The sequence below is a fragment of the Chinchilla lanigera genome, unplaced genomic scaffold (assembly GCF_000276665.1).
Source record: "Chinchilla lanigera isolate Chin_1 unplaced genomic scaffold, ChiLan1.0 scaffold00010, whole genome shotgun sequence".
Lineage (NCBI taxonomy): Eukaryota > Metazoa > Chordata > Mammalia > Rodentia > Chinchillidae > Chinchilla > Chinchilla lanigera.
Genome location: NW_004955411.1, coordinates 2,872,251 through 2,880,725, shown reverse-complemented (window position 1 = coordinate 2,880,725; position 8,475 = coordinate 2,872,251). Strand labels below are relative to the sequence as shown.

The 8,475-nt window shown below is 59.1% G+C and overlaps 1 protein-coding gene across 1 annotated transcript in view; it reads right to left on the bottom strand.

Moving 5' to 3' along the window:
- Gcm1 (glial cells missing homolog 1 (Drosophila)) overlaps positions 1-7,968 on the bottom strand; it is a 44,397-nt gene extending 36,429 nt beyond the window's left edge. Inside the window, exon 1 of the mRNA XM_005377609.2 lies at positions 7,894-7,968. The gene's annotated coding sequence lies outside the window, so the exon portion shown is untranslated. The remainder of the gene's footprint in view (positions 1-7,893) is intronic.
- Between the last annotated feature and the right edge of the window lie 507 nt (positions 7,969-8,475).

Sequence of the window (8,475 nt, the reverse complement as noted above, 5' to 3'; positions counted from 1 at the left end):
CGCCCCCGCGATCGGGCCCTGCTCGGACCCCGGCAGGGCGCTGCCCGACCTCCTGGCGCTCAGAGCCCGGGCACCTGCCGTCTCCACCAGCCGCGGGCGGAGGCGCACTCCCGGAGCTCACCCTGCACGCGCAGCGCCAGCACCGCCCCCGGGCCTGTGCGGCTCCCCGGCCCTGCTCCGAACAGTCCTCCCCTCTCGCAGGCTCCTGACTCCGCTTGATCCCAAGTTTGCATCTCTGGCTCCAGCTTCTCCCGAGGCTCACGTCCCCCCTCCAGCGCCTCCGCGTCTCCACCCCGACGGCCCTCCTCCCACGCCCGCGCCGCGCGCTCGGCCCAGCTCCAGCTGCCCCCTGTCCGGAGGTCCGCGGCTCCGCCCCGCCCTCCTGGCTCTGCCTGAGATAGGGTCAGGACGGTGCCCGCCTCTCGGCACCTGCGGCACCACGCCCCACGCAAACCATCACCACCTCCCCGCTGACTGCCAGCCTCTGGCACGCTCGCCCTGTGCCGGGGTTTGTTCCCAGTACCAGAGCCAGGGGGAGCCTTGCTTTTCTCCTCTGCTTGGGACTCAGCACTCTCCACTTGGGTCAGAATAAAAGCAAAATCCTTAGAGAGGGGCCGGAACATAGCTCAGCGGCACAGCGCCTGCCTGGCAAGCTCGGGCCGAGTTCGATTCCTGGTACCCCAAAAAAATCCTTAGAGAGGCATGCAAGACCTAGGTCCAGTTTGATTCAGTACAAATGGCACCTTAAACTCAACAGGAGCCATAATAAGTAAAAACGCGAGGCGTGGTGGCATATCCCAGCACTTGGGAGGCTGAGGCAGGATTGCTGTGAGCTCGAGGCCAGCCTGGCCTACATAGTGGGTTCACTGTACTACATAGTGAGACCCTGCCTCAAAAACAAACAGGCTGGGCATGGTGATGCATGCCTATAATCCCAGCACTCAGAGGCTGAGGCAGGAGGATTCTTGCAAGTTCGAGACTAGCGTGGGCTGCAAAGTGAGCTCAAGGCCAGCCTGAACTGCATAGTGAGACCCTGTCTAAAAAAGACAAGAAAACAAACAGGGCTGGGGATATAGTTAGCGGCACAGAGCCTGCCTGGCAAGTGCAAGGTCCTGAGTTCTATTCCCCATACCCCCCCAAAGAAAAAAGAAAAAGTAAAACCAAGCAGGTGAAATGCATTTAATTATGTGCTTTATTTACTCCAGTGCCTAAGTATGATCATCACAACATGGATTCAGTATCAAACACGAAAATTTTGCACTTGTTTTTGTTCAAAACCTGTAAACCTGTCTACCTAGACAGGCAGCTCCACCCGCCGCATCCCGAGCCTAAGCCTGCCTCTGGGTCCCTCCGGCCTGCACCATCAGGTCAGTCCCTCCTCCCCTCTCCCTTTGCATAGCCTGCCCCTCACCCGCTGTCTTCCCTCTTGCGCACGCTCCAGCTGTCCCCCGAGGGCCACCTGCTCCAACCATGACTCCCCCAGGTCCCGCCCCCTCATGTGTCATCTCCTGGGTCAGTATTCCTCATGTGACCTGTTTTTTCTACTAGAAAATAAGCTCCAGGCGGGAGGCAGGGGTGTGGGCCCTGCGCACACACACGGCCTGCTGCATGGCCTCCCCATGGGTACTTTTGTCTTCTTTTTTTGAGATACTCTTGCTGTGGCCCAGGCTGGTCTCCGACTCCCAGGCTCAAGTGACCGTTTTGTCAGCCTCCTCAGAGTACAGGTGCGCCCCACACATCCAGCTCGGGAGTGCTGACTGGGTCAGTGGGAGATGGACAGAGCTTCCAGGAGGGGCTTCCGGCCAGGCTGCCAGCCAGTGTCTCACCGAGCGCAAGGACAGCGGCGGCGGCCTTGGAGTGATGGAAACTGGCTCTTTCTGCTGTCTGCCAGCAGCCGCTGCAGAAAGGGCAAAGCCAGGGTCAACGCCGGCATTGAGCCGCGGCCGCAAAGCTGGGCCAGCTGCGATTCTCCTTGGCCAGCTCCAGAGGCCAGGCCCTGCCCAAGGAAAACTGAGTTCAGTGAGGGGAGCCCACTGACTGCTTGGTTGGTTGGCTGATTTGCAGTCGTGGGGGCGGAACTCAATGAATTCCTCCTATGTAGCTGAGCTAGCTGAGCTCTGGACCTCTGAGCCACATCCACAGCCCCGAGAAAGGCCTTGCTCCAAATCTAGAAATAACGATTACTGCGAAGATTTGGGCTCTAGAGCTGGGGCTGTAGCTCGGCTGTGGGCGTACAGAAGGCCCTGGGTCAATACTAGTACGCTGCGCCCCATGAAAAGGGTTGTGTGGACGGCTAAAGACAACCCTAACGTTCTGAGATGGTCTCCGTTTTGCTGTAGAAACAATAGTATAGGGTTTGCTGTCAGACGACCTGGCTTTGTCCTCCCAGCCTGCTGATTAACCTGCTACCACTTAAAGCCTTTCACAGATGGAACAGCCTCCGGGGGGTCGCCTGTCCCCAAGGATTTGTTCCAGGGTCAGGTGAGCCAGACATTCAACTGTCTTTCTTATGAATGAACATATAATAGAAAGTTATAAACTTTATTTGAAGAATTTTCCCCAGGGTGCTGGGGATTTAGCTCAGCAGCACAGTGCCTACCTGGCAAGCGCAAGGTCGTGAGTTCGATTCCCGGTACCGGAAAAAAAAAAAAATTAATTTTCCCCAGGTTCTAAGCTATCCAAATTTTTTTACGGTTCGCCTGTTTTTGTTTTTGTTTTTTACATTAGGGGGTCAGGGATATAGCTCAGGTGCAATGCCTGCCTGGCAAGCTCAAGGTCCTGAGTTCGATTGCCGGTACCAAAAAAAAAAATTGTAAAAGTGTTTCCGACAATTGCCGCACCGCACAGCGACTTCACCCCTCTCCTGTCCCCCTGAAGGGTTAGGCTGTGCACCCTCCTCCCCTCTGGAAAGCTCGGCCAAAGTGAGTGCCATTCAGATGAGGAAGCAGAGGCCCAGAGATGCTAATTAATTTGCCTAAGGCTACTTAACTCAGTCAGTGGCCAGACCTAGTCTGGAAGATTCCAAAAGTTTTCTTTTGCTGTTCCTTACTAATTTACTTCCTCAAAAAATTACTGCTGGGGTGTGGGTGGTGTCTCACTGTCAGCGCTGAGTAGAAGGATGGAAGGTTTGAGCTCAGTCCAGGCAAGTTAGTGACTTAGTGAGACTCTCTAAAAAATAAAAAATACAGCCAGGTGTAGTTGTGCACACCTGTAATCGCGGCCCTCTGGAGGCTGAGGCAGGAGGATTGCTGTGAGTTCGAGGTCAGACTGGGCTACATAGCAGAGACCCTGTTTTAAAAACAAAACAAGAAAGAAAGAGAGAAAGGGGCTGGTGATGTATCTCAATGCAAAGGCCTTGGTTCAATCCCCAGCATCACAAAAAAGAAAAACATTACATCCGGGCATGGTGGCACACGCCTGTAATCCCAAAGGCCTAGGAGGGAAGCTGGAGGCAAGTTCCAGGAAACCAGGACAACAGGCTCAAAATAAAAGATAAGCAAGGGCTGGGGGTGCTCGGCTCAGACTTCCTGAGTCCAGTCCCCAGGTTAGGGCTCACCGCGGCCTCCTCTCACTCGGGCCAGGCACCCCACAGCTGGGATTCCCGCCTCTCCACTGAGGCCGTTTCCCGGATTTACTATGCCGGAAATTACTCCAGTAACTATGGAAATAGGTCGAACACCATCATTTTCAGTGTTGCAGGGGATATGAAGATGAACGCTTTCTGTCCTTACGATGCAGCTGCACGATTTAGCTAACATCTGGGAGAGAAGGCAGCTTTGGAAACCTGAGTCTCTTCCGCCCGTCCTGGCCTCCTGCCACCCTGCGGATGTGTGCCCCAGGGGGCCGGCTTGGCCCTCGGCCGGACCCCCGCTGCTCCTCCGAGGCCCAGCGTAGCCGCGCCCCGCTGACCCTGACCCTCCTCCACGCCTCCGCATCCTCGCAGCGCAGAAGCGGGTGCCTGGCCTTTCCCTCTCCCTTCCCTCTGATCTTACTTGTTTAAAAGTATCTTTAATGCATTTCTAAATTATTTCCCTTTCAAAAGACCAGCAGCTAGGGCTGGGAGTGCGGCCGGGCCGGGGGAGCCCGCCCAACATGCCGTGGCCCTGGACTTATCCCCAGCACTGCGGAGCACTGAAGAACTGAAAAAGGCAAGCAACCAGAAGGTGATGAAAACTTTAAAAAACCTAACTGCACTTCACCCAGTCCCAATTGTTGCGATCATGGCTCTCAGGAAAACAGGTATAGTTGATGCTCTGACCCCCACGCTAACTACAGATACACAAACAATGCGGCTACTCACTTGGAGTGTCTTACTTCTAATTTTAGAATAAAAGGGCTCAGAAACTGAGAGAAAGGTATTTTAAATATTTACAACAGTGTCCACCAGGCATGGTGGCACACACCTGGAATCCCAGCTCGCTGGAGGGAGGCTGAGGCAGGAGGATTGCAAATTCCAGGCAAGTCTGAACAACTTAGAGACTTAGTGAGACCTGTCCGAAAAATCAAAAATAAATAAAAGACCCGGGGCTGTAGCTCAATTCCCTGTACCGCGAAAATAAAACAAAACGCTCTCCCATTCAGGTGCGCCGACTGCATCATGGCCTGCTGACTGGATTGGGTTTGCTACTTGCCACTCAGGATGGGGGTGGCATTGAACTGTGCCCCTAAGTGTCCCCGCCTGATGTCCGTGAACTTCCCTGGCAGAGTTTGAAATGCACTAACTGCCCCCTGCAGGCTTTGAACCTGACCACAGGACGACCTGTGTTTGTTTCCACCCCTGCAGAACTGGATGCCAGCGGCACACCGTGATTCCGACTTCTCCGGCAGGGAGGGCCCATCTCTGCGCCGGGTCCCCTCAGGCCCAGGCCCTCACCCGGGGCCTGTGCTCCACCTGTGCCCCCACTCCCCTGGGGTTGGGCCCTAACCTCACCGTGACTGGCAGCCGCAACCGTTCCAGGTCCCACCTCTGGGTTCAGCTCCGCGCCCCCTTCTGTCTTCCCGCTCCCGGTCTCAGCGCTCCCCATCCCCTTGACACCCCACCTCAGCCCTCCGCTCCTGTCAGAACCGACACCGCCTCACCTGCACCCCGATCCCTCGTCCTTCTGACCACGGGGCTCCGCTAATTTTTGCACCAAAAATGTGTCCTCTTTAATTCCAGCTCAAAGGGGCATTGCTTTTCTCTGCTGAATCTAGCAGCCCTACAGTCATTAAAATCACTGATAACTTTTCAACTTCCTTGGCCTCCCCCGACCCTAAAGCCCACCTTGCTGACAGCCGAGCGCCGTCCCCGCCCCGAGGCGCAAGGGGCCCCCGCGCTCAGGACAGGTCTCACTTCCCGCAGCGGGGCCCTGCTTCCTCCGCCTCTCCGCACACCCCTCGCCCGCTCTCCCTCCCAGGTCTTCCGTCTCTCCCCTGCCCCGGGGCTGCTCCCAGAGGCGGTGCCGGCACCAGGAGTTTCCACGCGCCCCCCAGGGTCACTCTTCCTCTGCTGCCGCAGGGGGGTGGGGGGCTTCGGCCACTGCCCCAGCGTTGCCGTGAGGCGGTCAAGCTCAGGGTGGCTTTTACACTTTTAAATGGCTGAGGCGAGGGTCAAAACTTTTTTCCAGGACTGGAAATTGAACCCAGGGCCTTCACACCGAGCTGCATCCCTGACCCTTTTAATTTAAAGACAGGGTTGCTAAGTTGTCCAGTCCGGGCTCGGACTTGCAGTCCTCCTGCCTCAGCCTCCCAGACCGCTGAGAATGCTGCACAGCAGAATGCCCAGTTAAAATGCGTGAAAACCATATGAAGTTAGGATTTTTGCGTGTGTGCTTTTTTCTGAGGTAGGGTCTGGCCATGCTGACCTTGGACTCACTGGCCCAGGCTGGCCTTGCGCGTGTGGCCATCCTCCTGCCTCAGCTTCTCGGGTGCTAGGATTACAGCAGTATGCCACCTCACCCAGCTCGAAGCTGGGATCGCAAGGGTCAGAAAAGATGGCACTGGAATGCAGCCGCGTGCGTTCATCGGCGCTGCCCGTGGCTCCAGGGTTACGCGGCCTGCAGTGTGCAATGAGGCTCTAGCCAGGACTGAGGCGCTCGCTGCTGGGCCACGGGCAGCGCACGCTGCGGCCGCGGAGTCCACGTCTGCGGTGCCCAGTGGGCCGTGTGCACAGCGCGTCTCAGTCCCGCTTCCACCCAGCCCCTCCGGCCCAGACCTGCCCCTTGGGGGTCCGCAGACCCCTGCCCCAGGCCCCAGGCCAGCAGCGCCCCCCTCCGCCTCCTGCTCAGACACTTTGCCCCATGAGTGAACCAAACGGCTGGTTATTTCTCCCATCTTTAAGAACTGGAAAAACAAACCCCTTCCCTGGCTGCACCTGCACCCCTCCAGCCCAGTGTCAGTCTACACTGTCCTGGGGGCCCCCGGTTGGTGTACACCCCTCCCTGCGTCGGTGTACACCCCCCGCCGGGTCCCCCAGTCTACACACACACACACACACACACACACACACGCGCTCACACACACTCAGCGTCGGTGCTGTTGTTCGCAGCAGAAGCCCTCCGCCTCCCGGGGCCTCTTCACACGGCCCCCAAGCTGCTCAAACGCTCTGGCAGAGCCAGCCGGGCCCGGGTCCCCAAGCCGGCGGCCTTGCCGGGCTCTTACCTGGCTGGCGAGCAGGCGCGTGTGACACACAGGATCACTCTTTCTGCCTCAAAGCACTTTTCCACCACACACCCTCCAGGGGCCCCACCACGCCCTCCTGATTTCCTCCCGCCTGCTGGAGGCTTCCCTTAGCCTTTTCCTGGGCCCTCTTCTCTCCTTGTCCTTTTCCTGTCCTCATCACTGGTCTCTCTGTCTCTCTCATGCACACACACACACACACACGTGTGTGTGTGTGTGTGTGTGTGTGCTGAGAGACTGAACCCAGGCCCTTCACTCTGAATTACATCCTCAGCCCTTTTTGAGGTCGACCCTTGCTAAGTTCCCAGGGGAAGGCTTGAACTTTCATCCTCCTGCCTCAGCCTCCCAAAGTGCTAGGATTACAGGTCTGTACCACCATGCCTGGCCTGGACCACCTTTCTTAGACTGTCCCTGCCCTCTCCCTCACACCCTTCAGTCTGAGCCCTGGGGCCCATCTCTGCGGATGACTCCACCTAGGTCCCCAGCCCAGACGGCTCCTGAGGTCGCTGTCTTCCCAAGCGCAGAGAGGCCTCTGAGAGCAGCTAACAGACAACTCAGAACCGGCACCCAGGAGAAGCCAGGGGCCTCTGCCCTATATGCTGCTGCCCCGTCCTAGGCGCCTTGTTCCTTGTTGCCCTGCCCGACACTACAAGCCGCGAGGCATGGGTCTCAGCGCCAGGGCTTTCCTTACACTGCCTTTCCAGCTGTCTGTGCACGGGGCCCTCCAGGACCGGCGCCGGAGCCGCTCTCCACAGACCTCCACGTCTGCGCTGGCGCAGTCTCTCTGTGGCACGTCGTCCCTCACACCGGTGACCCAGCCCCTCCACGGGGTGACACAACCCCTCCCACGGGGTGGCACAGCCCCTCCACGGGGTGACACAGCCCCTCCACGGGGTGGCACAGCCCCTCCACGGGGTGGCACAGCCCCTCCACGGGGTGGCACAGGCCCTCCGCCGGGTGGCACAGCCCTCGCACTGGCCTCGTCCAAGCCGGGCTCCCGCCCGCAGCGGGGCTCAGCGCTCACCCAGGGCCGAGTTGAAGACCGCCCAGGCAACCCCCGCCCAGGCAACCCCCGCCCGCCGAAGAGGAGTCCGTTCCCCAGCGCTAGCCCCGCGGCCCGCCTCTCCGCGCCCCAGCTCCCGGCCCACTGCGCCCCGGCCCGCTGGCCCCTCTCTCCCGGGGTCCCCCGCTGGCCCCTCTCTCCCGGGACCCCCTAGAGGGGCAGGCCGTCCTCACCGCCGCCCGGGAGGGTCTCTCAGGCAGCGGCCCCGCTGCGGGCTCAGGCGTGGCCCGCAGCTGACCTCTGTTCTGTCAGCTTCGGCCATTTCACCCAGTGCTCGGCGCTGGGGCGCCCCGGATGGATGTGTGTCGAGGAGGAGGTCCAGTGCGGGCTGCCTAGCCCGCTTCCTGTTAATTTCTGAGTCACTCCCAAGGCTGCGTGTCACCCCCCTGTGCCTACAGGTCGTCGACCCTGAAACGTTCAACTGCACAGTGAAGGTATTAAGTTGAAGGTGCAGCTGGGGACCTGGGCGTACCGCGGCAGTCTTGACTCTTCTGCTGATCAGCCGCTTTATGTCTGTCACGCGTACTTGACCGGAAAATGACAACTCAGCAAAGACTCGGGCCGTGATCCCGGGTGAGATCAGCAGGCTGTGACTGGGTCATGCCCGGTCCAGAGGTGTCCTGCAACGCCAGGGGTCGCAGCTGGGAGCCGGGGACGCGCCTGCCCGAGGGGAGGTCTGGGGAGAAGGAGGCGGAGGCGGAGGTCTGCCCAGCGCTCCGGGGCCGGTCCATCCTCTCCCAGGCTGCGCGGAAGCC